This window comes from Bufo gargarizans, chromosome 1 (genome assembly GCF_014858855.1).
Source record: "Bufo gargarizans isolate SCDJY-AF-19 chromosome 1, ASM1485885v1, whole genome shotgun sequence".
In the NCBI taxonomy this organism is placed as follows: domain Eukaryota; kingdom Metazoa; phylum Chordata; class Amphibia; order Anura; family Bufonidae; genus Bufo; species Bufo gargarizans.
This window is the reverse complement of record NC_058080.1, coordinates 674,619,698-674,644,465: the sequence shown is the minus strand read 5'-3', so window position 1 is coordinate 674,644,465 and position 24,768 is coordinate 674,619,698.

The window sequence follows — 24,768 nt, the reverse complement described above, 5'->3', positions numbered from 1 at the left end:
GGAAAAAAATTCCCCATAATATTGTACATCCTATTGCTCCAATGATGGACAATGTAGGGGACACATTATAATGTAAGAGCCGTGCTTCTAGGGGAGAATATAGCATCATATATGCCAGGATATAAAGTACCCTTGGTTCGGAGCTGTGCGGTTATACAGGCCTTTTGTAAAACAAGAGCATCCTGAGCAGACTATGAAGTAGTTAAAATCTAGATAGAAATAGAAATTTATATTTCTGTTCTAGATGTGAGAAAGGAAAAGCTAAAGGTTGATACTTTTTTAAAGGAATGTAGTAGAAGAGGTAAACCGAAGAACAGACAGATTTGACATATCTTTGGTAGATCTCCTAACATCATGAGTAAAATGTTTGCAGTTTTAAAAGACAAGACTGGACTGGATTAGGAACGTTTCCAGTGTGAAGTAAACATCTACTACAGCAGGATGTACGAAGAATGAATAGGGGACACTCTATTGTAGTCTGCTTACTGTAAATGAGCCAGGACTGAATTCTTCTAAAGATAACCAGATATTTCACCTCAAAATAAACAGGTGATTAATAATGTAACATCTAAATTCCCATTGAAATGGATGCAGCAGGGAAAAATGTGACGAAGCACAAAGAAGCTCTCTTAAAGGGCAGATGTGAAGAAAGTCATAACATGGTCTTTAGGTGATACAAAGAAGAGCTAAAAGAAGAAGGGGGCCTTTATCACGCCAAAACTGGCACATAGCTCATGTGCGGCAAAACGTGTGACTTTTCCCCTCTTACCCCACTTTTACAAAGTGGCGAGTAAAGGACGCATGGCGTGGGTGAGGACCGGCAGGCCCCCGTCATTTATCATTTTGCATGCCAGTTTTTGGCAAGGAAAAGGGCTTAAATGTACGCCAGCAAGAGGACTGTCATCAGGGGAGGACCATAGACCCTACAGGGAAATTTCCTGGCGGACCGATGCCTAGGGGGCCGCCCAATCCCTTGTCATGGTCACCAGCCAGGTACATAACGATATGATGCTCTCAGCATTAATAATGTCGGATTATCAGGTACTTATACACCTGGCTGGCCGTCACAGATGCCCTCCTAAATTCAACTGCATCGCTGTCCTCTGCACAGTGATACAGCTAAATACTGCAACAAAGGTGGTTGTATTTTGTGCTACACCATTGTATTTTATTCTGCTGGGGTGGTATTTTGTGCTGCACTGTGGTATTTGCTTCTGCTAGGGTGATATTTTGTGCTGCAATGTGGTATTTGCTTCTGCTGAGGTGGTATTTTGTACTGCACTGTGGTATTTGCTTCTGCTGGGGTGATATTTTGCACTGCACTGTGGTATTAGCTTCTGCTGGGGTGATATTTTGTGCTGCACTGTGGTATTTGCTTCTGCTGAGGTGGTATTTTGCACTGCACTGTGGTATTAGCTTCTGCTGGGGTGGTATTTTGTACTGCACTGTGGTATTAGCTTCTGCTGGGGTGGTATTGTGTACTGCATTGTGGTATTTGCTTCTGCTGGGTGGGTATTTTGTACTGCACTGTGGTATTAGCTTCTGCTGGGGTTGTATTTTGTGTTGCACTGTGGTATTGATTGTCGTTCCTACTTCTGTTGCTCCCGCCTACATATGTTGTACTGCCTTCTGTCAATTTGGACAAGCCAACAACATGGAACCATATAGTTTTTTTTTTTTCCAGTACTACTTCAAGTTCCCAGTCCACCCCTGACTGTAGTAGAGATACCTCTGTTGCACGGCCTGCTGGACGTAGCGCCAAACTTATTGAGAGGCCTGTGCCTTGTAGGAAGGTGCAAGGGTCCGTCATTGACGGAAGGTACGTGTCACCAAGGTTCCTGGCCTCGGTGAGATAGGAACCGGTTATTTTATGTGTCAGCCACAGCTAGTCCTCGGTGACACAGTTTTTCTTAGTGTGGCTGAAAAGCCGATCTGGGCCGGTTCTTATTGGGAGCAGCTAAAGAGCAGGGTGGGTGACTGTTCCCCACGTCCATGCCAGGTTTTGGGCAGCCAGCAGTCCAGTGGGTGTGGAATGAACCTCCAGGTGCTAGCGGAGCTCTGTGTTTTGGGAGCTGAGAAGTTCTAACATACTACAAGGCTGAGAGCTGCATGAGAGCTGCCAGCTTGAAGCCAGGCGCCCTAAAGCCTGCTGTGGACTGCCAGGTGACGTGTTTCTTTGACTTCTGTGGACTTTTTGCTCTGTGAATTAACACGAGGATACCTGCGGTGTGAATTAACACCAGGGCCCTGCCAAGTATTGTGTTTTGTTCCTGCCTTTTTTGTGTGAATAAACACTGACTTTTGTTTATCAATCGTGGTTTTGCCTCTGTATGGCGTCCACTTACCCTGCAAATCCTTAAAGCTTATACATAACTTTGGAACTTCCTCCGGCAGCGCAGAGGGATTTGAGACTGTTGTCCCATCTTTTAGATAAGATATCCAGAAAAAAGAAAAAAATCTGCTTGGCAGCCATGCAACACAGTCACACACCAGTTAGAGGTATCAAACAGATGACTTCGTGGGATGGAAGATTTTCCTGGCTCTCCAACCACTTAACCCCATATAACCCAAGAAAGACACAAACATATGAGTTGGGTAAAAAGCTGTAGCTTAATTTATTAACACAATAAATTACAAAATATTGTACAAATACCTAGTAGCATAACAAATAGTAGCACCAAACATTATTACCACGACAATCCTATATTAATCCAACATCACAACAATATGTAACATTTGAACATGAAGTGATCCTAGAAGGCAATCCAAGTAACCAGATTCGCCCCTCGCGAACCTCCTCACATGATCCAGGTTTAATCCAACCTTACCCTCGGCCACACTCTCCGACCCAAGGGCACAAACTCTTGCAATTAAACCCCTGTCAGGCTATTAGCCCAAACAGGATCCCCCAGCTTGCCATTCACCACAATGTCCTAGATGCACGCCGCAAAAGATATAGCCATGCACCTATTCCAAGTTTTGCCTCCCAGGATCCCTCCTTTAACCTGCCACCAGATGAACATAGGGGTCTCCTCACCTATGTGCGTCCCTCCACACCTTAAAGGCCACTTCCAAACCTTCCTGCAAGCCCAAAGTCCACATGTCAATCCTGATCTCGTTCACATGAACCCCGTCATGCCTTAAAAACATACTGGACGACCCTTCCAACTCCTTATGGCGCACTACAAAACCCCCTTGTCTCCTCACAAAACAGCCTACTTCCCTGTTAACCTTCGTCCGTGCTCTGTTAAGTTTATCCACGGACCTCGCAAATCTCCAAGCCCGCCGGGCAACAATGTCCGACCATACAACCAATAAGCGTGGATAATCCATTTACAATCTCAGCAAGTCCAACTTGATGTCTCTGATCACATCTCGGGATTGACGAATGGACAAGTCTTTCCCTCCTGCGTGTAGCACCACTATATCTAGGGGTCGATGCAACGCTGCGTGATGACAAAATTCAGGAAGCACTCGACCCCATATCAAACCCCGTATACCTATCATTCGAACCTGTAACTCTCCAACATCAAACCCCAACTGCCTACCGTTCCTTCGTACTTCCGCTCTCCGACCCCCCCAATACACATAAGAGTGGCCAAAAATCCAGGCTAAACACGGAACGGGCCCTGAAAGAAATGTAAAATAACAGAAAAAAACTTCTGCAACATACACAAAACCATTCCTTAGAACCACCGCTAAAAACCAACAACCACCATCTTCCCATCCCTCAACCCACATGAGACAACAAATGCGGACGGATGTAGGAACGAAAACTTTCCGACTCCCATCTACCTATACGCCTAATCACAGTTTCTCCCAGACCCCACCTCAATGCTTCGGTGGCAGCACCAATCCTAAATGAGTAAGACGCAAACTCATTTGCCACCAGGCCTTCCGCTACCAGGCATTTCTGGAAGATCGCCACGAACTGAAAACGAGACCATGCCGCCCCGTTCTGATGTACTAAAAAGGGCCCCGCTATGTCCGGCCTTACCGCCAAAAAATCCCCAACACATCGAACCGGACAAACCACTGACTCCCCCAGTGATCGCAACACAAAATGAATGCCCCTTCCCTCCGGGTCTGTTTTTGATTTCTGCAAAAAACACCATAACCCCTCCGCACACAGTACCACATCCCCTCACTGCAAACCACCTGCCCCAAGTTTACTCCACGCAACCAACTCATATACCCTAAATGCACCAAAAGATGCCAATGAAAACGCTGCCCTAAACAAGCACACTTCATAACTTGCTTCACAAATCACACCCACCTGCCTCCACAAACGCTGCAACAATTCATATGACACCTGGCATCATTGTCCCTGCTAAAGGTACTCTGCCGGAAACCTTTTAAAGCTTGACGCTCCAGGAAACATTTTGAAACGTCCAACATACCCCGCATGCATAACCAAAACGAAACCGCCGACACCCTCTTCGCCACCACAGAATATGACAATCCATTGCTAAATGCTAAACCCACAAAATAAATCAATAGGATCCTAAAATCATCTGCCGTATCACAACCTCCAACTTGCTCAATCAACTGTTCCCATAAAGATCACACAGCGGCATAAGCCGACCACGTACCGGTACTCACTGACTGCCTGATCAGTGCTATGGAGACCCCAAGGCCATGCTTCAGAGCCACTGAGGACACGGGCGCCCCCGCTCTGCTGCCTCCGGCACCAGTCGACAAAAACGATTCCACTGAAAACGGACTACACCCATGTTGTCACAGCAAAAACGCACTTAAAACGCTTATTCCGCAGCAAGTCCCCCCACAATTCAACCATTAAAATAATGGGAAACAGTTCCAATAATGCCATTTTGGAAATTAAGCCAGCCCACTGCCATTCCTCAGGCCACGCACCCGCGCTACATTCCCCTTGACAATAAGCACCAAACCCGCAAGAACAAGACGCGTCAGTAAAAAGTTCTAAGTTGACGTTGGAAATATGTCTGTCCATCCACACCGACCTACCTTTGTACTGCGCCAAAAATTGCTCCCACACCGCAAAATCTGCCCTCACCTCCACAGACAATCTCACGAAATGGGACGGGGAGACCACGCCCGCCATTGCCATAGCCAAGCGCCTACAAAAAACCCTGCCGATAGGCAAAATCTGGCACGCAAAGTTCAGCTTACCCAAAACCGACTGAATCCTACGCAACTGCACCTTCTTAGCCCTCCGCAAACTCTCAACTTCCATTACGAAGTCACTCAATTTTTTCTCTGGCAAGCGACATTCCATCTTAACTGTGTCAATGACAATGCCCAAAAATTTTACAGCAGTCGCAGGGCCTTCCGTTTTCTCGGGAGCCAACGGGACCCCAAACGCTGCCGCCACACGATCGTATGCAGCAAAATAGAACAAGTCCGCATGCCGGCCAGCCCCATGAAGAAAAAATCGTCCAGATAGTGCAGCACTGACGGACAACCGGACTCCTGCTTCACCACCCATTCAAGAAACAAACTAAAAGTCTCAAACAACGAATAAGAAATAGCGCAACCCATAGGCAAACAACAATCAACATAAAACTGCCCTTCCCATTTGAAACTCAACAAAGTGAAAACTCTCCGGATGTATAGGAAGCAGACGAAAAGCCGCCTCTATATCCGTTTCCACCATTAACGCGCCCTGCCCTAAACGCCGCACCCAAGCGACAGCTTTGTCGAAAGACGTATAAGACACGGAACAAAGCTCCTGATCTATACTGTCGTTCACTGAAATTCCCGCAGGATAATACAGACGATGTCACGGCCGGGGATGGGTTAAACCCTTAGCTGTGCGGTACCCGTAGATGTTTGGTTGCTGCTTGGCCAGGACCACAGGATCAGGGAGCAGGTCACCTCCTAAAGCCTCCCTAATCTGACCCTAACTCCTAGCGGCATGAGCCGACCTTAAAGGTAGGAGGACTCATGCTCTGGAACCTCAGGTCCCTAAGCTAGGAGCTGGGTAGACTACCTGTTCCTCCTGGACATAGAGGAACAGGAGCCTAGAATGGCCAAGCTGTAAATAAGGGGAAACCAATACAACTTATGGCAGTGGCAGGTACGTGGAAACTACAACCTCACCTACCTGCCACAGACACACAGCCTGGAACCCATGTGCAAGTGCTGCTATCCACAACCAACACAAATGACAACAGCACACACCATACATCACACGGGAAACCAGGAAACCATAAGGTGCAATGAACAAGCAACCGCATACACATAAACATCACATCAGACAAGGCAACAATTTATGACCAGAAGGGTGGCCCCCACTGGCAGATGGTAAAGTAACCAGGAGGCTGTCTCCAGCAAGCATGGCTGAAGCACCCTCTCTAACTACTGCCTTCCACTGAGGCTATATAGGGCCAAGTAGCCACACCCACAGTCAGACACACCCAGTGCACACACACACTAGGAAGGAAGTTAACCCTTCACACACCAGGGAAGGGAAGACAGCAACTTAAAGGGGAATACGCACAACCCCTGTGCACACAAACACACGTTGCCAAGGGCAACCGAATGCATACCTGTTGTCCGCGGCAACCACACTTTAGGCAAACAACTAAGTGCCCCCAGCTGCGGTTGACACAACACCAAACCGCGGGCAACTGCATGCGGCTCCCAAGGAGTCACGACCATGACCAAACAACAGGGAGGGGCAATGCCTGATTACCACCAGTGTCTCCCTTCAGAACTGCCGCCAACAAACCTGGACCGACACAACGGTCCCAGGTTGTCAGCCACCAAAGCAGACTGAAGGAAAGAACAACTGGAGGCACTGCCAGACAGGTACCCGTATCCTTCTCCAGAACTGCCGTCAACATACCTGGACTGACACCTCAGTCCCAGGCAGCCAGCCACCAAAGCAGTCTGGAGGGGGGGACACTGGACACAGTAAACGCTCCCACTCCAGGTCGCTGCCAGCAGCCACTCCCCAACCAGCACACCGCCGGAACACCAAAGGAATGCTGCCAGCAGACGACCAGAGATAGGAACCCTGAGAGGGACGAGGGGTCACCAACATGGACACTGTTAGTAAGGTGGCGGGGAAAAGCCACCAACCGTGCCGTTAACGGTGAACCCCATAACGCTCTCCCTCCGGAGAACGCGCACGCACCCCATCAGCCTATGGCGATGCATGCTTCACCCTTTTTTGAGGTAAACCAGGTGAGGAGCCTTTCTGGTCATAAATTGTTACCTTGTCTGATGTGATGTTTATGTGTATGCGGTTGCTTGTTTATTGCACCTTATTTTTTCCTGGTTTCCCATGTGATGTATGGTGTGTGCTGTTGTCATTTGTGTTGGTTGTGGATAGCAGCACTTGCACATGGGTTCCAGGCTGTGTGTCTGTGGCAGGTAGGTGAGGTTGTAGTTTCCACGTACCTGCCACTGCCATAAGTTGTATTGGTTTCCCCTTATTTACAGCTGGGCCATTCTAGGCTCCTGTTCCTCTATGTCCAGGAAGAACAGGTAGTCTACCCATCTCCTAGCTTAGGGACCTGCGGAGGGTTAGTAGGGACCCGAGGTTCCAGAGCATGAGTCCTCCTACCTTTAAGGTCGCTCATGCCGCTAGGAGTTAGGGTCAGATTAGGGAGGCTTTAGGAGGTGACCTGCTCCCTGATCCTGTGGTCCTGGCCAAGCAGCAACCAAACATCTACGGGTACCGCACGGCTGAGGGTTTCCCCCATCCCCAGCCGTGACAATATGACCAGAAGGGTGGCCCCCACTGGCAAATGGTAAAGTAACCAGGAGTATGTCTCCAGCAAGCATGGCTGAAGCACCCTCTCTGACTACTGCCTTCCACTGAGGCTATATAGGGCCAAGTAGTCACACCCACAGTCAGACACACCCAGTGCACACACACACTAGGAAGGAAGTTAACCCTTCACACACCAGGGAAGGGAAGACAGCAACTTAAAGGGGAATACACACAACAACCCCCGTGCACACAAACACACGTTGCCAAGGGCAACCGCACGCATACCTGTTGTCCGCGGCAACCGCACTTGAGGCACACAACTAAGTGCCCCCAGCTGCGGTTGACACAACACCAAACCGCGGGCAACTGCATGCGGCTCCCAAGGAGTCACGACCACGACCAAGGGTCGTGACAGATAATGAATGAGCCGAAACTTATTCGGCTCTTTTTTGGGTACAAACCCCAATGGCGATATGCGCAAGTCTGGCAACTGACTCTCGGCGAACAGCCCAGCTACTCTGCCCGCCCTAACCTCCTTCTCGATCTTTTAACGCACGACTCCTGGCCTAGACAGAGCAGACACTAAATTCTGTACACTACCCCCAACCCCAACTGACGTGCACAGGCTCCTAAAACCTTCAACAAATCCTTTCCTCAGCAACTCCGCCGCCGCCCTCCTAGGGTATGTGTTTAGGAACGGAAGCATCTCTTCCACTCTCACCGGTGTCAGACCTCTTCTGAGCAGCCTCCTGACCCTTCCTTTTCCCCTGTTTAAAACACCGGCTAAAACTATGGGAGCCCCCACATCCCGAACATTCGTGTTTAAAATGGCAGTCGGACAAGAACTTACAGTGCCCCTCGTTAAACTGTCAACAGCACCCTTTTCTACCGCCATAAGGCGACTCTGCTGCAAACTGTACCCCCCAACGTCCCCCGAAAGGGCTGCGCCCCACCCTTAGGAGCGGCCATAAGTCGCATCCACAAACTGATATCCTTGTGGTCCCACCTTATACTCGGCCGGATTGCCCTGCGCTGGTGGAATTGCTTGTCATATATCTCAGCCACGCCACTCCACCATACACTCGATACGCCTCTCCGATTGAGCAATGTCCCGGCACTTTTTTCCACTATCACGCTCGCCAATATCGGAAAAGCCTGTAACCAATTTGCGAATGTGCGCGGAATCAAACGATACCGACGCCTCTCCTCCTCCTTCTTGCTCACGTCCAGCTTCACTCTATCAAGATTGAACTTCTCTAACGGTAAAAGGGAAAAAATCTCAACATATTCATCCCTATGAATCTTCTCTCTTATCTCCGGCTTCAAATAAGCCCCCAACGGCCCCTCGAAGCACACATAAACTTCCCATTTTGCTGCATCAGCTAACCGCACTGAACTAGATGCTGCCTCTGCCACCAGTGTAGCCACCGGCGGAACTGCCGCTGACACAGAAAACACTTGGGGAACGGTGCTCCCCACAACCACCCCAGTCTGACCCGCAACCACATTGGATCCCAAACTGGCCCCATTCGCTGGTGCCCACACTTCCGCAGGAGAAGGTGCTACCCCTGCACCCACCCTTGCTACCAACACCGCCAAACCATCAAGCAATTCCTGCACCGCCCTGCTGGCGCCACCTATACTTGAAACACCCGCCCCCGCAACATAACCTAAAACCCCGCCCCCCGTGACCCGTTCCCATTTGGCTGTCCCTGGGGATGGATCCCAGCAGCCACCAACCGCCTCCGACCGTGTTCTTGTACGACCCCGGAGCTGACAGCCGCAGCGGCCAGCTCATCTGCAGCCCCGGACATCGCATCCCGTCCATCCTCTGAATCCTGGGACACTTCACATTCTTCCTCAGATGGCGATGCTGGCGTACTGCCTCCATGTCCGCAAAGAGCAGGGTCATCCTCTTCCTCCCTCTCAGTGTCCAGTCCACCAGCAGGTGGCCGCATGCCAGTGGATGACAGTGCCGGATCTTCCCCCTTGGTGCCTCATCTGCTGTTATATTAAACTGAAGGCTCCCTTCCCCCAACGCAGACATCTTGGGGGGAGGAGCCGTAGAAGCATCACTTCTCACTCTTCTCCTGTAGTACCTCTGGCTCCCACTAGAGGGACTCTGTGCCGACACCAGCTCTGATCTGGCTTGTCTTGCCTCCCGCTGCTCAGCTCTCTCTCCTCTGGACTGTGATGCCTTGGAGCCCGCCCGCCGGCCCTGCGTTGCGACTCCGTCTTAAAATGCCATCTTGATCAGATCCCTGCCACAGGTAAGCTGCTGGGGAGCCACCGCTCCAACGCCTAACCCAGCACCCGCTGACAGAGAACAAGGACGGGGGTTAACCCTTCCCTCTCCCGCTGTGCCCGGCCGCCGTGCAGGATACCTCACAGTTCGGTCGCAGGTTCCACTGCCCTGAAAACACACTGGAGGGTCCCTGAGGGGGCTCCTTAGGACACGCATAATCCGGGCTCGACCGCTCTGGGGGCCTAGACCTCCTCGCCCGCACCTACTGACCGGAGCCACCTCCGCCCGCCCGCTGCCTTGCAAAGCCACCTGCAGGGTCTCCTGAACCCACTGCTCACCATTACTGGCAGCAGCGGCCCTAACCTGTACAATTAAATGTTCTAAGCCGGACATGGTGACTCTTTTCCTCTCGGATCCAACTGCCATATAAACCCCTCCCCTAAGGCTATACATCCTTGGCGCCAATTCCCGCTCCACCCCCCACCACAACTCCACCCCTGCAACCAGACTTTCCTACTATTAATCCTACGTGCCACAACCTTCCACCATAGTCAAGCCGCAATACGTTACGGCTGCGCCCTGCTCCATTGCTTTTCGGAAGGATACATGGACTCATGCACTCATTATGAGCGGGTCTAATTTGTGAAACCCCTAAGTCTCACGACCACAATAATCGACCCGTTCAGCAGTGTATGTAACACTTAGCTGTAGGTTCCCCAACCTTGCGTCGCTAAGGGATGGAGAGCCATCCAAACTTCTGTCCTGACATATCACCTGACTGGAAGAAAATTAGCCCTAATCTGAACACCAGTCACAACCCAAAGTGGGTGACACATCTCAACTAGGGATGAGCGAACTCGAACTGTATAGTTCGGGTTCGTACCGAATTTTGGGGTGTCCGTGACACGGACCCGAATCCGGACATTTTCGTAAAAGTCCGGGTTCGGGTTCGGTGTTCGTCGCTTTCTTGGCGCTTTTGTGACGCTTTCTTGGCGCTTTTTGAAAGGCTGCAAAGCAGCCAATCAACAAGCGTCATGCTACTTGCCCCAAGAGACCGTCACAGCCATGCCTACTATTGGCATGGCTGTGATTGGCCAGAGCACCATGTGACCCAGCCTCTATTTAAGCTGGAGTCACATAGCGCCGCCCGTCACTCTGCTCTGATTAGCGTAGGGAGAGGTTGCGGCTGCGACAGTAGGGCAAGATTAGGCAGATTAACTCCTCCAAAGGACTTGATTAATCGATCGATCTGCAGCTGTGCATCATTGAGCTGCTGAAATTCAATTGCTCACTGTTTTTAGGCTGCCCAGACCGTTTGTCAGTCACTTTTTTCTGGGGTGATCGGCGGCCATTTTGTGTCTTGTGCGGTGCTGCGACCAAGTGCATTTAACCCTCAATGGTGTGGTTGTTTTTTGGCTAAAGCCTACATCAGGGTGAAGCTGTCACACCAAGTGCATTTAACCAGCAATAGTCTGTTTATTTTTTGGCCATATACTACATCAGGGGCAAGCTGCGCCAGTCACCAAGTGCATTTAACCCTCAGTAGTGTGGTTGGCCAAGCTATCACACCAAGTGCATTTAACCAGCAATAGTCTGTTCATTTTTTGGCCATATACTAAATCAGGGGCAAGCTGCGCCCGTCACCAAGTGCATTTAACCAGCAATAGTCTGTTCATTTTTTGGCCATATACTACATCAGGGGCACGCTGCGCCCGTCACCAAGTGCATTTAACCCTCAGTAGTGTGGTTGGTCAAGCTGTGACACCAAGTGCATTTAACCAGCAATAGTCTGTTCATTTTTTGGCCATATACTACATCAGGGGCAAGCTGCGCCCGTCACCAAGTGCATTTAACCCTCAGTAGTGTGGTTGGTCAAGCTGTCACACCAAGTGCATTTAACCAGCAATAGTCTGTTCATTTTTTGGCCATATACTACATCAGGGGCAAGCTGCGCCTGTCACCAAGTGCATTTAACCCTCAATAGTGTGGTTGTTTTTTGGCTAAAGCCTACATCAGGGTGAAGCTGTCACACCAAGTGCATTTAACCAGCAATAGTCTGTTCATTTTTTGGCCATATACTAAATCAGGGGCAAGCTGCGCCCGTCACCAAGTGCATTTAACCCTCAGTAGTCTGTTCATTTTTTGGCCAAATACTACATCAGGGGCAAGCTGCGCCTGTCACCAAGTGCATTTAACCCTCAATGGTGTGGTTGTTTTTTGGCTAAAGCCTACATCAGGGTGAAGCTGTCACACCAAGTGCATTTAACCAGCAATAGTCTGTTCATTTTTTGGCCATATATATACTACATCAGGGGCAAGCTGCGCCCGTCACCAAGTGCATTTAACCCTCAGTAGTGTGGTTGGTCAAGCTGTCACACCAAGTGCATTTAACCAGCAATAGTGTGGTTATTTTTTGGCCATATCCCAGTCTAATTCTGTCACTAAATCCATACCGGTCACCCAGCGCCTAAATACTAGGCCTCAAATTTATATCCCGCTAAATCTGTCGTTACCGCTGTACTGTTGTGGCTGGGCAAGTTATTTAGTGTCCGTCAAAGCACATTTTTTGTTCAGGGTTGAAATACAATTCCCAATTTAGCAATTTCATAATTTTGTGGTTTCTGCTATATCAGAGCTATTTGAAATCTATCCCTAAAAGGGTATATAATATTCAAGGTGCACATAGGGTCATTCAGAATAACTTCACACACACGCTACTGTGCATTTCCAAGTCTAATTCTGTCACTAAATCCATACCTGTCACCCAGCGCCTAAATACTAGGCCTCAAATTTATATTCAGCTGAATTTGAATACAATACATTGGGCCAAATAATATTTTTGTTGTTGTGGTGAACCATAACAATGAGGAAAACATCTAGTAAGGGACGCGGACGTGGACATGGTCGTGGTGGTGTTAGTGGACCGTCTGGTGCTGGGAGAGGACGTGGCCGTTCTGCCACATCCACACGTCCTAGTGTACCAACTACCTCAGGTCCCAGTAGCCTCCAGAATTTACAGCGATATATGGTGGGGCCCAATGCCGTTCTAAGGATGGTAAGGCCTGAGCAGGTACAGGCATTAGTCAATTGGGTGGCCGACAGTGGATCCAGCACGTTCACATTATCTCCCACCCAGTCTTCTGCAGAAAGCGCACAGATGGCGCCTGAAAACCAACCCCATCAGTCTGTCACATCACCCCCATGCATACCAGGGAAACTGTCTCAGCCTCAAGTTATGCAGCAGTCTCTTATGCTGTTTGAAGACTCCGCTGGCAGGGTTTCCCAAGGGCATCCACCTAGCCCATCCCCAGCGGTGAAAGACATAGAATGCAGTGACGCACAACCACTTATGTTTCCTGATGATGAGGACATGGGAATACCACCTCAGCATGTCTCTGATGATGACAAAACACAGGTGCCAACTGCTGCGTCTTTCTGCAGTGTGCAGACTGAACAGGAGGTCAGGGATCAAGACTGGGTGGAAGACGATGCAGGGGACGATGAGGTCCTAGACCCCACATGGAATGAAGGTCGTGCCACTGACTTTCACAGTTCGGAGGAAGAGGCAGTGGTGAGACCGAGCCAACAGCGTAGCAAAAGAGGGAGCAGTGGGCAAAAGCAGAACACCCGCCGCCAAGAGACTCCGCCTGCTACTGACCGCCGCCATCTGGGACCGAGCACCCCAAAGGCAGCTTCAAGGAGTTCCCTGGCATGGCACTTCTTCAAACAATGTGCTGACGACAAGACCCGAGTGGTTTGCACGCTGTGCCATCAGAGCCTGAAGCGAGGCATTAACGTTCTGAACCTGAGCACAACCTGCATGACCAGGCACCTGCATGCAAAGCATGAACTGCAGTGGAGTAAACACCTTAAAACCAAGGAAGTCACTCAGGCTCCCCCTGCTACCTCTTCTGCTGCTGCCGCCTCGGCCTCTTCTGCTGCTGCCGCCTCGGCCTCTTCCTCCGCCTCTGGAGGAACGTTGGCACCTGCCGCCCAGCAAACAGGGGATGTACCACCAACACCACCACCACCTCCGTCACCAAGCGTCTCAACCATGTCACACGGCAGCGTTCAGCTCTCCATCTCACAAACATTTGAGAGAAAGCGTAAATTCCCACCTAGCCACCCTCGATCCCTGGCCCTGAATGCCAGCATTTCTAAACTACTGGCCTATGAAATGCTGTCATTTAGGCTGGTGGACACAGACAGCTTCAAACAGCTCATGTCGCTTGCTGTCCCACAGTATGTTGTTCCCAGCCGCCACTACTTCTCCAAGAGAGCCGTGCCTTCCCTGCACAACCAAGTATCCGATAAAATCAAGTGTGCACTGCGCAACGCCATCTGTAGCAAGGTCCACCTAACCACAGATACGTGGACCAGTAAGCACGGCCAGGGACGCTATATCTCCCTAACTGCACACTGGGTAAATGTAGTGGCAGCTGGGCCCCAGGCGGAGAGCTGTTTGGCCACGTCCTTCCGCCGCCAAGGATCGCAGGGCAACATTTTTTGCCTCCTGTTGCCACCTCCTCCTTCTCGGCTTCCTCCTCCTCTTCTTCCACCTGCTCATCCAGTCAGCCACACACCTTCACCACCAACTTCAGCACAGCCCGGGGTAAACGTCAGCAGGCCATTCTGAAACTCATATGTTTGGGGGACAGGCCCCACACCGCACAGGAGTTGTGGCGTGGTATAGAACAACAGACCGACGAGTGGTTGCTGCCGGTGAGCCTCAAGCCCGGCCTGGTGGTGTGTGATAATGGGCGAAATCTCGTTGCAGCTCTGGGACTAGCCAATTTGACGCACATCCCTTGCTTGGCGCATGTGCTGAATTTGGTGGTGCAGAAGTTCATTCACAACTACCCCGACATGTCAGAGCTGCTGCATAAAGTGCGGGCCGTCTGTTCGCGCTTCCGGCGTTCACATCCTGCTGCTGCTCGCCTGTCTGCGCTACAGCGTAACTTCGGCCTTCCCGCTCACCGCCTCATATGCAACGTGCCCACCAGGTGGAACTCCACCTTGCACATGCTGGACAGACTGTGCGAGCAGCAGCAGGCCATAGTGGAGTTTCAGCTGCAGCACGCACGGGTCAGTCGCACTACAGAACAGCACCACTTCACCACCAATGCGAGACCTGTGTGCCCTGTTGCGCTGTTTCGAGTACTCCACCAACATGGCCAGTGGCGATGACGCCGTTATCAGCGTTACAATACCACTTCTATGTCTCCTTGAGAAAACACTTAGGGCGATGATGGAAGAGGAGGTGGCCCAGGAGGAGGAGGAGGAGGAAGAGGGGTCATTTTTAGCACTTTCAGGCCAGTCTCTTCTAAGTGACTCAGAGGGAGGTTTTTGGCAACAGCAGAGGCCAGGTACAAATGTGGCCAGCCAGGGCCCACTACTGGAGGACGAGGAGGACGAGGATGAGGAGGAGGTGGAGGAGGATGAGGATGAAGCATGGTCACAGCGGGGTGGCACCCAACGCAGCTCGGGTCCATCACTGGTGCGTGGCTGGGGGGAAAGGCAGGACAATGACGATACGCCTCCCACAGAGGACAGCTTGTCCTTACCCCTGGGCAGCCTGGCACACATGAGCGACTACATGCTGCAGTGCCTGCGCAACGACAGCAGAGTTGCCCACATTTTAACCTGTGCGGACTACTGGGTTGCCACCCTGCTGGATCGACGCTACAAAGACAATGTGCCCACCTTACTTCCTGCACTGGAGCGTGATAGGAAGATGCGCGAGTACAAGCGCACGTTGGTAGACGCGCTACTGAGAGCATTCCCAAATGTCACAGGGGAACAAGTGGAAGCCCAAGGCCAAGCCAGAGGAGGAGCAAGAGGTCGCCAAGGCAGCTGTGTCACGGCCAGCTCCTCTGAGGGCAGGGTTAGCATGGCAGAGATGTGGAAAACTTTTGTCAACATGCCACAGCTAACTGCACCACCACCTGATACACAACGTGTTAGCAGGAGGCAACATTTCACTAACATGGTGGAACAGTACGTGTGCACACCCCTCCACGTACTGACTGATGGTTCGGCCCCATTCAACTTCTGGGTCTCTAAATTGTCCACGTGGCCAGAGCTAGCCTTTTATGCCTTGGAGGTGCTGGCCTGCCCGGCGGCCAGCGTTTTGTCTGAACGTGTATTCAGCACGGCAGGGGGCGTCATTACAGACAAACGCAGCCGCCTGTCTACAGCCAATGTGGACAAGCTGACGTTCATAAAAATGAACCAGGCATGGATCCCACAGGATCTGTCCGTCCCTTGTCCAGATTAGACATTAACTACCTCCCCTTAACCATATATTATTGTAGAGAACACACAGAGAGAATGCACCAAACAGATATAACACTGACTATGCTGGCAAGACATAAGTAAAGGTATTAAAAGCTGAGACTTTCGCCAATATGTTCCAGTCATGGAGATATCGGAGCCCACATGCACCACGTCACGGTCTCTCAGCATGGCAAGGGGGATATATTATTGTACTCCAGGGCACTTCCTCATTCAATCCTATTTTTATTTTCATTTTACTATTATATTGCGAGGCTAACCAAAGTTGAATGAACCTCTCCTCTGTCTGGGTGCCGGGGCCTAAATATATGCCAATGGACTGTTCCAATGTTGGGTGACGTGAAGCCTGATTCTCTGCTATGACATGCAGACTAATTCTCTGCTGACATGAAGACAGATTCTCTGTTATGGGACCTCTCTCCTCTGCCTGGGTGCTGGGCCTAAATATCTGACAATGGACTGTTGCAGTGGTGGCTGACGTGAAGCCTCATTCTCTGCTATGACATGCAGACTAATTCTCTGCTGACATGAAGCCAGATTGTCTGTTACGGGACCTCTCTCCTCTGCCTGGGTGCTGGGCCTAAATATATGCCAATGGACTGTTGCAGTGGTGGCTGACGTGAAGCCTCATTCTCTGCTATGACATGCAGACTAATTCTCTGCTGACATGAAGCCAGATTGTCTGTTACGGGACCTCTCTCCTCTGCGTGGGTGCTGGGCCTAAATTTATGACAATGGACTGTTGCAGTGGTGGGTGACGTGAAGCCTGATTCTCTGCTATGACATGAAGACTGATTCTCTGCTGACATGAAGCCAGATTGTCTGTTACGGGACCTCTCTCCTCTGCCTGGGTGCTGGGCCTAAATATATGCCAATGGACTGTTGCAGTGGTGGCTGACGTGAAGCCTCACTCTCTGCTATGACATGCAGACTAATTCTCTGCTGACATGAAGCCAGATTGTCTGTTACGGGACCTCTCTCCTCTGCCTGGGTGCTGGGCCTAAATTTATGACAATGGACTGTTGCAGTGGTGGGTGACGTGAAGCCTGATTCTCTGCCATGACATGCAGACTGATTCTCTGCTGACATGAAGCCAGATCCTCTGTTACGGGACCTCTCTCCTCTGCCTGGGTGCTGGGCCTAAATTTATGAAAATGGACTCTTACAGTGGTGGGTGACGTGAAGCCTGATTCTCTGCTATGACATGAAGACTGATTCTCTGCTGACATGAAGCCAGATTGTATGTTACGGGACCTCTCTCCTCTGCCTGGGTGCTGGGCCTAAATATATGCCAATGGACTGTTGCAGTGGTGGCTGACGTGAAGCCTCACTCTCTGCTATGACATGCAGACTAATTCTCTGCTGACATGAAGCCAGATTGTCTGTTACGGGACCTCTCTCCTCTGCCTGGGTGCTGGGCCTAAATTTATGACAATGGACTGTTGCAGTGGTGGGTGACGTGAAGCCTGATTCTCTGCCATGACATGCAGACTGATTCTCTGCTGACATGAAGCCAGATCCTCTGTTACGGGACCTCTCTCCTCTGCCTGGGTGCTGGGCCTAAATTTATGAAAATGGACTCTTACAGTGGTGGGTGACGTGAAGCCTGATTCTCTGCTATGACATGCAGACTGATTCTCTGCTGACATGAAGCCAGATTGTCTGTTACGGGACCTCTCTCCTCTGCCTGGGTGCTGGGCCTAAATATATGCCAATGGACTGTTGCAGTGGTGGCTGACGTGAAGCCTCATTCTCTGCTATGACATGCAGACTAATTCTCTGCTGACATGAAGCCAGATTGTCTGTTACGGGACCTCTCTCCTCTGCGTGGGTGCTGGGCCTAAATTTATGACAATGGACTGTTGCAGTGGTGGGTGACGTGAAGCCTGATTCTCTGCTATGACATGAAGACTGATTCTCTGCTGACATGAAGCCAGATTGTCTGTTACGGGACCTCTCTCCTCTGCCTGGGTGCTGGGCCTAAATATATGCCAATGGACTGTTGCAGTGGTGGCTGACGTGAAGCCTCACTCTCTGCTATGACATGCAGACTAATTCTCTGCTGACATGAAGCCAGATTGTCTGTTACGGGACCTCTCTCCTCTGCCTGGGTGCTGGGCCTAAATTTATGACAATGGACTGTTGCAGTGGTGGGTGACGTGAAGCCTGATTCTCTGCCATGACATGCAGACTGATTCTCTGCTGACATGAAGCCAGATCCTCTGTTACGGGACCTCTCTCCTCTGCCTGGGTGCTGGGCCTAAATTTATGAAAATGGACTCTTACAGTGGTGGGTGACGTGAAGCCTGATTCTCTGCTATGACATGAAGACTGATTCTCTGCTGACATGAAGCCAGATTGTATGTTACGGGACCTCTCTCCTCTGCCTGGGTGCTGGGCCTAAATATATGCCAATGGACTGTTGCAGTGGTGGCTGACGTGAAGCCTCACTCTCTGCTATGACATGCAGACTAATTCTCTGCTGACATGAAGCCAGATTGTCTGTTACGGGACCTCTCTCCTCTGCCTGGGTGCTGGGCCTAAATTTATGACAATGGACTGTTGCAGTGGTGGGTGACGTGAAGCCTGATTCTCTGCCATGACATGCAGACTGATTCTCTGCTGACATGAAGCCAGATCCTCTGTTACGGGACCTCTCTCCTCTGCCTGGGTGCTGGGCCTAAATTTATGAAAATGGACTCTTACAGTGGTGGGTGACGTGAAGCCTGATTCTCTGCTATGACATGCAGACTGATTCTCTGCTGACATGAAGCCAGATTGTCTGTTACGGGACCTCTCTCCTCTGCCTGGGTGCTGGGCCTAAATATATGCCAATGGACTGTTGCAGTGGTGGCTGACGTGAAGCCTCATTCTCTGCTATGACATGCAGACTAATTCTCTGCTGACATGAAGCCAGATTGTCTGTTACGGGACCTCTCTCCTCTGCCTGGGTGCTGGGCCTAAATTTATGACAATGGACTGTTGCAGTGGTGGGTGACGTGAAGCCTGATTCTCTGCTATGACATGAAGACTGATTCTCTGCTGACATGAAGCCAGATTGTCTGTTACGGGACCTCTCTCCTCTGCCTGGGTGCTGGGCCTAAATATATGCCAATGGACTGTTGCAGTGGTGGCTGACGTGAAGCCTCATTCTCTGCTATGACATGCAGACTAATTCTCTGCTGACATGAAGCCAGATTGTCTGTTACGGGACCTCTCTCCTCTGCCTGGGTGCTGGGCCTAAATATATGCCAATGGACTGTTGCAGTGGTGGCTGACGTGAAGCCTCATTCTCTGCTATGACATGCAGACTAATTCTCTGCTGACATGAAGCCAGATTGTCTGTTACGGGACCTCTCTCCTCTGCCTGGGTGCTGGGCCTAAATTTATGAAAATGGACTCTTACAGTGGTGGGTGACGTGAAGCCTGATTCTCTGTTATGACATGCAGACTCATTCTCTGCTGACATGAAGCCAGATCCTCTGTTACGGGACCTCTCTCCTCTGCCTGGGTGCTGGGCCTAAATTTATGAAAATGGACTGTTGCAGTGGTGGGTGACGTGAAGCCTGATTCTCTGCTATGACATGAAGACTGATTCTCTGCTGACATGAAGCCAGATTGTCTGTTACGGGACCTCTCTCCTCTGCCTGGGTGCTGGGCCTAAATTTATGAAAATGGACTCTTACAGTGGTGGGTGACGTGAAGCCTGATTCTCTGCTATGACATGCAGACTGATTCTCTGCTGACATGAAGCCAGATTGTCTGTTACGGGACCTCTCTCCTCTGCCTGGGTGCTGGGCCTAAATATATGCCAATGGACTGTTGCAGTGGTGGCTGACGTGAAGCCTCATTCTCTGCTATGACATGCAGACTAATTCTCTGCTGACATGAAGCCAGATTGTCTGTTACGGGACCTCTCTCCTCTGCCTGGGTGCTGGGCCTAAATTTATGACAATGGACTGTTGCAGTGGTGGGTTACGTGAAGCCTGATTCTCTGCTATGACATGAAGACTGATTCTCTGCTGACATGAAGCCAGATTGTCTGTTACGGGACCTCTCTCCTCTGCCTGGGTGCTGGGCCTAAATATATGCCAATGGACTGTTGCAGTGGTGGCTGACGTGAAGCCTCACTCTCTGCTATGACATGCAGACTAATTCTCTGCTGACATGAAGCCAGATTGTCTGTTACGGGACCTCTCTCCTCTGCCTGGGTGCTGGGCCTAAATTTATGACAATGGACTGTTGCAGTGGTGGGTGACGTGAAGCCTGATTCTCTGCCATGACATGCAGACTGATTCTCTGCTGACATGAAGCCAGATCCTCTGTTACGGGACCTCTCTCCTCTGCCTGGGTGCTGGGCCTAAATTTATGAAAATGGACTCTTACAGTGGTGGGTGACGTGAAGCCTGATTCTCTGCTATGACATGAAGACTGATTCTCTGCTGACATGAAGCCAGATTGTCTGTTACGGGACTTCTCTCCTCTGCCTGGGTGCTGGGCCTAAATTTATGAAAATGGACTCTTACAGTGGTGGGTGACGTGAAGCCTGATTCTCTGCTATGACATGCAGACTGATTCTCTGCTGACATGAAGCCAGATTGTCTGTTACGGGACCTCTCTCCTCTGCGTGGGTGCTGGGCCTAAATATATGCCAATGGACTGTTGCAGTGGTGGCTGACGTGAAGCCTCATTCTCTGCTATGACATGCAGACTAATTCTCTGCTGACATGAAGCCAGATTGTCTGTTACGGGACCTCTCTCCTCTGCCTGGGTGCTGGGCCTAAATTTATGACAATGGACTGTTGCAGTGGTGGGTGACGTGAAGCCTGATTCTCTGCTATGACATGAAGACTGATTCTCTGCTGACATGAAGCCAGATTGTCTGTTACGGGACCTCTCTCCTCTGCCTGGGTGCTGGGCCTAAATATATGCCAATGGACTGTTGCAGTGGTGGCTGACGTGAAGCCTCATTCTCTGCTATGACATGCAGACTAATTCTCTGCTGACATGAAGCCAGATTGTCTGTTACGGGACCTCTCTCCTCTGCCTGGGTGCTGGGCCTAAATATATGCCAATGGACTGTTGCAGTGGTGGCTGACGTGAAGCCTCATTCTCTGCTATGACATGCAGACTAATTCTCTGCTGACATGAAGCCAGATTGTCTGTTACGGGACCTTTCTCCTCTGCCTGGGTGCTGGGCCTAAATTTATGAAAATGGACTCTTACAGTGGTGGGTGACGTGAAGCCTGATTCTCTGTTATGACATGCAGACTCATTCTCTGCTGACATGAAGCCAGATCCTCTGTTACGGGACCTCTCTCCTCTGCCTGGGTGCTGGGCCTAAATTTATGAAAATGGACTGTTGCAGTGGTGGGTGACGTGAAGCCTGATTCTCTGCTATGACATGAAGACTGATTCTCTGCTGACATGAAGCCAGATTGTCTGTTACGGGACCTCTCTCCTCTGCCTGGGTGCTGGGCCTAAATTTATGAAAATGGACTCTTACAGTGGTGGGTGACGTGAAGCCTGATTCTCTGCTATGACATGCAGACTGATTCTCTGCTGACATGAAGCCAGATTGTCTGTTACGGGACCTCTCTCCTCTGCCTGGGTGCTGGGCCTAAATATATGCCAATGGACTGTTGCAGTGGTGGCTGACGTGAAGCCTCATTCTCTGCTATGACATGCAGACTAATTCTCTGCTGACATGAAGCCAGATTGTCTGTTACGGGACCTCTCTCCTCTGCCTGGGTGCTGGGCCTAAATTTATGACAATGGACTGTTGCAGTGGTGGGTGATGTGAAGCCTGATTCTCTGCTATGACATGAAGACTGATTCTCTGCTGACATGAAGCCAGATTGTCTGTTACGGGACCTCTCTCCTCTACCTGGGTGCTGGGCCTAAATATATGCCAATGGACTGTTGCAGTGGTGGCTGACGTGAAGCCTCATTCTCTGCTATGACATGCAGACTAATTCTCTGCTGACATGAAGCCAGATTGTCTGTTACGGGACCTCTCTCCTCTGCCTGGGTGCTGGGCCTAAATATATGCCAATGGACTGTTGCAGTGGTGGCTGACGTGAAGCCTCATTCTCTGCTATGACATGCAGACTAATTCTCTGCTGACATGAAGCCAGATTGTCTGTTACGGGACCTCTCTCCTCTGCCTGGGTGCTGGGCCTAAATTTATGAAAATGGACTCTTACAGTGGTGGGTGACGTGAAGCCTGATTCTCTGTTATGACATGCAGACTGATTCTCTGCTGACATGAAGCCAGATCCTCTGTTACGGGACCTCTCTCCTCTGCCTGGGTGCTGGGCCTAAATTTATGAAAATGGACTGTTGCAGTGGTGGGTGACGTGAAGCCTGATTCTCTGCTATGATATGAAGACTGATTCTCTGCTGACATGAAGCCAGATTCTCTGTTACGGGACCTCTCTCCTCTGCCTGGGTGCCGGGGCCTAAATATCTGAGAATGGACTGTTCCAGTGGTGGGTGACGGGAAGCCAGATTCTCTGCTATGGGACCTCTCTCCAATTCATTTTGGTTAATTTTTATTTATTTAATTTTTAATTTAATTCATTTCCCTATCCACATTTGTTTGCAGGGGATTTACCTACATGTTGCTGCCTTTTGCAGCCCTCTAGCCCTTTCCTGGGCTGTTTTACAGCCGTTTTAGTGCCGAAAAGTTCGGGTCCCCATTGACTTCAATGGGGTTCGGGTTCGGGACGAATTTCGGATCGGGTTCGGATCCCGAACCTGAACATTTCCGGGAAGTTCGGCCGAACTTCTCGAACCCGAACATCCAGGTGTTCGCTCAACTCTAATCTCAACGCATCAGCGCCTTCATGCTGGTCACTGGAACTGGCACGTACAACAATCCTGATATCACGATCGGCGTAACTGTCACATACGTGACACGGAGGGAGGAAAAGAGGGAGGCCCTGCCCTAGTGAGAGGGAAGGTGGTGACCCCTGACTCACCTTGCGACTGGCGCCTGGCTGCCCTGTCGTCCCTAGACGGGTTCCTCACCCGTACGCCGATCACGTGCCTAAAACCCTGGCTTTCCCTAGGATGAGCCCTAGATAGTGAACAGGGCGGTGGGAACACTAGTCCGCACCACTAGCTCTAAAGGAAAACACCAAGGGGAGGACAGACAATACAAACTAAACATATAATCCCAGGAGGGCAACAACAGGAGACAACAAAAGCCCAACAGGGATCCGGAGGGTAGCACTCTGGAACAACAACCAGATTCTCAGCTCCAGTGGGTCAGCATAGATGTCCAGGCAGGAAGTTCTATAACTGGCAACAAGAGAAGTGTGAGAGGAGAATATAAGGAGTTTGGGAGTGGCAGACAAGAAACAGCTGAGGAGGAGAAGCTACGGATCCCTGAGTGAGACAAAAAGGATAGCAAGGCAAACACAGAAAACAAACACTAAGAAACACCGTGATCTTTAGACATAGAGCGCGCAGCCACCCGCTGCGACTTCCTGACCCCGGGTATAACGGAGTCAGACGTGGCTCTTGACACCCTCGTGACAGTACCCCCCCTTTCACGAGGGGCCTCCGGACACTCAGGACCAGGTGTCTCCGGATGAGAGACATGGAAAGCCTGAATCAACCTGTTGGCGTTTACCTCTGACGCTGGAACCCACATTCTTTCCTCGGGACCGTAACCCCTCCAATGCACCAGATACTGAAGAGAGCGGCGGACCCGACGAGAATCAACAATTCTGGATATTTGAAACTCCAGATTACCATCCACAACAACAGGAGGAGGTGGCAGCGGTGATGGTTCTAGAGGTGGAACATACTTCTTGAGCAGCGACTTATGGAAGACGTTATGGATCTTAAAAGTCTGAGGTAGCTCCAGGCGAAAAGCCACAGGGTTAATGACGGCTACAATTTTATAAGGACCAATGAACCTAGGACCCAGTTTCCAAGAGGGAACCTTCAACTTAATATTCCTAGTAGACAACCACACATAGTCATTCACTCCTAGGTCCGGACCTGGCGACCGTTTCTTATCGGCCATGCATTTGTATTTACCACTCATATTTTTCAAGTTAGCTTGCACTTTCTGCCATACCGATGAAAGAGATGAAGAAAACCGTTCCTCTTCGGGAACCCCAGAAGACCCCCCCTCTTTGAAAGTACAAAATTGGGGATGAAAACCGTATGCACCAAGAAATGGTGACTTGCCAGTGGATTCCTGACGGCGATTATTTATGGCAAAATCGGCTAACGGTAAATATGATGACCACACCTCTTGGTTTTCAGACGCAAAACACCTTAAATATGTTTCTAGGTTTTGGTTGGTACGCTCAGTCTGTCCATTCGACTGAGGATGGAAAGCTGAGGAAAAGGATAAGTGTACCCCTAAACGGGTACAAAAAGCTTTCCAAAACTTAGAAATAAACTGGGTTCCCCGATCCGAAACCACATCGGAAGGGACCCCGTGAAGCTTCACGATTTCACTGATAAACACCTGAGCAAGAGTCTTAGCATTAGGAAGTGCGGGTAG